General features: G+C 39.2%; 1 long non-coding RNA gene across 1 annotated transcript; it reads left to right on the top strand.

Annotated features, from left to right (window-relative positions):
• Positions 1-607: 607 nt before the first annotated feature.
• LOC121023208 (uncharacterized) lies at positions 608-4,143 on the top strand. The gene is made up of 2 exons (XR_005787290.1): positions 608-1,332; positions 3,385-4,143. It is a non-coding gene; the product is annotated as an uncharacterized LOC121023208 (long non-coding RNA).
• The last annotated feature ends 206 nt before the right edge of the window (positions 4,144-4,349 follow it).

The following is a 4,349-nucleotide window of genomic DNA, read 5'->3' as shown; positions in this document are numbered from 1 at the left end:
GGATGGCATGGCATTTTACTATAGGTCATTTTTGCATGTTGCCAGATCAGTAGTCGAATTTTTAAAAGAAAAAAACTTTTTTACATAAATTTTATGTATACATGGTGGAAAAATCTAGAGACAAAACATTTTTGCATTCTACTTAAAGGAATAATTACGATTAGCATTATGTTAACCCTCTGTCTAATCTTGTGTCTCTGAGTGTGTGTGTATGTATGTAAGTACATATACACATATCCAATTATAATTAAAGGGAAATTCCACTCTTTTTTCTATTTTTTTAAAGATTTTTTAAAAGTTGACTTATTTTGAGAGACAGAGAGAATGCATGAGCAGGGGAGGGGCAGAGAGAGAGAGAGGGAGAGAGAGAACTGCAAGCAGGCTCCACATGGTAAGCACAGAGCCCGATGCAGGGCCTGAACTCATGAACCATGAGATTATGACCTTAGCCCAAGTCAGGCACTTAACTGACTGAGCCACCCAGTCACCCCTAAAAGATTTTTTAATTTTAAGTAATCTTTACACCCAAAGCAGGGCTCGAACTCACAACGCTGAGATCAAGAGTCACATGCTCCACGGACTGAGCCAGCCAGGTGCCCTGGTACTGTTTTATAACATCTTTCACTAAAGATAATGTCAAAACATTAACATGTCAGTCCATGTATTCCTACCAGGGACTTTTAAATGGCTACAAAGTATACCATCATGGTGCTATAATGGAAGTCACTCAACCAGTTTATTGTTGAATATTTAAAGGTTATTTAAAAATGTTTGTCATTACAAACAATACCAATACAAATGACCTTATAAACGCATCTTTGCCTATATCTGTTTCTTCCCTTAGGATAAATTGCTGAAAGCAGAATAGGTGGGTAATATGAATGTTTTTGCTATTTACTGACAACGTGAATTGTTTTTTTTTTTTTTTTCTGGAATAATTATCAATCAACCCGACTCCCTCTTCTAAATCCTTGTTTCCCAGAAATCTAAGATCTAAATGACATGGACATGTATTTATATGTCTCTTCCCAGAGCCGTAGGCATCTTCCCAGGGTTACTTAGAGGTAGTTTCTGGCATGACTTTCCTACCTAAGTCCACCCTATCCTGCTTAATAGGATTTCCATGTGTCACACGTGCTCTGAAGTATCAGTACGTGCGCCGAAGGAGACAAGGTTCTCTGTGATTACTTTTCAACATTGAAAAAAAAAAAGTGTATATGCCTCACATTTATTTATCTGCTCCATTTACCAGCACCCAGCCTCATCCTGCCTCAATGAACTTAATGAGATTAACAGATGCTATTTCTTTAATCTTCAGCAGAGCCCTTTCAGGTAATAGCATCGTTCTGGGGTTATTGGAACTGAAGCATAGAACAGTATTGAGATGGAATAAAATCCATGGGAAGACAGTCCTCAGGCCTTCCAACTTCTAATTACAATGTATACTTTTCTAAAGCCATTTTTATAGCAATGTTGTATCAGAAACCTCTGGTTTATTATTCAAGTATCATTTCTTGTTAAATTGTAAGTTATGTAAAATATTGCCATTATTCTTGCTTCAAAACATTGAAAAGAGACATGATCTGACTCCAAGAAATTAATTTTAAGTTTCATAATGGCATTCTGATTACGTAAGAATAAGCATATATTTTTTAGATGGGTACATCTAAGTGTAAGGAGTGAAACTACACGATGTCTGGGGTTTGCTTTAAAATTCATTGGAAAGGGAGACAGGAAGAGAGAAAGATGGGGGGATAGTTGAAGGAAGTATGAAAAATCTTGTTGAACTTGTGTGTGATGGGTTTGTGAACATTTGACATATTCCATAATTTAATGAATAGGTGGTCTTTAAGTTAGGGGAGAGGGAGAGAGGGAGATTGAGAACCCTGTGGAGACTACGTTAAAAAGAAAAAGTCAGGGGCAACCAGCGTGGCTCAGTCAGCTGAGCATCTGACCCTTGATTTCGGCTCAGGTCACAATCTTACGGTTTGTGGGTTCAAGGCCCACGTTGGGCTCTGTGCTGATGGTGTGGAGCCTGCTCGGGATTCTCTCTCTCTCTCACTCTCTGCCTCTCTCTCTCTCTCTCTCTCTCTCTCTCTCTCTCTCTCCCCAAATAAATAAATAAACATTAGAAAAAGAAAAAGCCAAGGGAAACTTTTCTGACAGCAGAAACAGCTGAAGACAACTTTGCTATGACTTAGCTTCCTGCTGCCATCTAATGGCACAAATGTAGATATGAGACGTGTATGTGTACATACATACACCTCCTCCCCCCAACACACACACACACACACACACACACACACACACCCCATTTCTACTGCTGTAAGCTCGTGTCTGGGTTTCAATTCTTCACTTTTGCTGGTTAGGATGTTAATACTGGAAGGGATATTAGAGATTATATAGTCTATCCTTTTCATTCCACTGCGAGGAGATTGAGCAAAACGTATATATATATCCCTGTTTGAACATCTCTTTATCTCATCTCATTTTTGAGAGGTAAAAAAAAAAAAATGGACATGTTGCTCTATTTTTAGAAATGAAATGGAGGCACTGGGGGAAGTGGCTTTGCCACTTTTAAAAAACTAGATCGAAATGATCTCTTTCCTTGAATCTGGGCCCTTTGACATCCATCCCAGAACTGATCCTAGTGTTGTGTTTCCAAGTGTTAACCCTTAAAATGGAATTAGAAGCTGTAAATATCGTTGATATGTGAGTAGGGAAACTGTTCTGAAATTATCTCCTTTTTACACGTAAGGCCTACATTTTAATTCTGATACCACAACTTCCATTCAGTGGCTGTAAAATTGTGAATGTTCAAGTCTGAAATTCAGTAGTAAAATGTTTAAAGCTGGGTTCAGCAACTATATTCTATTCTGTATAAGAAATAAGATTTTATTTACAAGGCATACATAGCTGGGAACCTTATCTATAGAATTACAGGAAAAATTTTCATAATTCAATATACATTTTTTCAAACTTTGTATACTCATATCGACAAATGGCTCTCCTCCTCTTTCTCTAATGTCCTCTGCCTGTTCTCCTTGACCCTCTGTAGGTTCTAAGCTAATCTCAAGTTCCCAAGTATGCTCAATGCTTTTCTACCTTCTATTTTTCTGAATGCTCTTTCCTTCTCTTTGAATGCCCTTTCTTTGAGGCTGAGCTTAAATTTTATCATCTTCATTTAAAAAAAAAACTTTCTAGAGAGAGAGAGTGCAAGCAGGGAAGAGGGCAGAAAGCGAGAGAGAAAGAATCTGATTTGGGGCTTGATCCCACGACCCTAGGATCATGACCTGAGCCAAAGTCAAGAGTCTGATGCTTACCTGACTGAGCCACCCAGGTGCCCCTTATCATCTTCATTTCTAATGAAATCTTCCTTAATAGCCTGTGTCAAGAAATCTTGTTTCCTTGGTTTGCCATCAAGTACCAGAAGACAAGAAGCTTCAACAACTGGAATTCATTGTCTTCCAGATCTGGAGGCTACAAACCCAAGATCAAGCTGTCAGCAGGGTTGATTCCTTCTGAGGGCTGTGAGGAAGAATCTGTTCCATGCCTTTCTCCTGGCCCTGATGGCATCCTGGCAAGCTTTGGTGTTTCTTGGGAAGTAGAAGCATCATCCCCAATCTCCATCTTCATCTTCTCATGGCCTCCTTCTTCCATGCATGTCTGTCTTCAAATTTCCCCCTTTCTAAGGATACTAGTCATATTGGATAGAGTCCAGCTTACTCCAGTAGGACCTCGTCTTAACTAATTACATCTGCAAAGACCCTATTTCTAAATAAGGTGACATTCTTCGGTATTAGGGTGTAGAATTTCAACATATCAATCTTGTTGGGGATGGAGTTGGGGAGGAACCACAATTCCATTCGTAAAATTTCTTCTTTTGAATTTTTTTCACTGCCTGGTTTGTATTTTGTTCATGGAATGTATCGCATTCCTTGTGGTTATCTGTCTTGCCTCTCCTTCTAAATTATAAGGTCTTTGAAGACTGGTTTATTCTTTATATAACCTGTAGCGTCAAGCACGGAGGATGTGGTGTTACATAGTTTTCACTCTAGCTACCTCTGGCACCCAGAGGTACCTCCAAGTGGCAAGAGGCAGAATTTTATTAAAATGGAGGGAAATCCAGACTTTTCTAGGTAATTGCATATGGTTAAGTTTGTGTACATTGTAGGAATCAGGACAAAGTGATTGGGATTTGAAAGTCAGGTTGAGAACCACGTCTGTGTTAGTCCGTCTCCTGGAGTCAGCTAGGAGTGAGGAATGGATGGGAGTGGGGTGGGGAGTGAGAAAGAGCGAGAGAGAGACAGAGAGAGTGAGAATGAATGAATGAATGAATGAATGAATGT

The sequence above is a fragment of the Herpailurus yagouaroundi genome, unplaced genomic scaffold, assembly GCF_014898765.1.
Source record: "Herpailurus yagouaroundi ecotype Mexico unplaced genomic scaffold, PumYag 530, whole genome shotgun sequence".
Classification (NCBI taxonomy): domain Eukaryota; kingdom Metazoa; phylum Chordata; class Mammalia; order Carnivora; family Felidae; genus Herpailurus; species Herpailurus yagouaroundi.
This window is presented reverse-complemented; position numbering and strand designations above follow the sequence as displayed.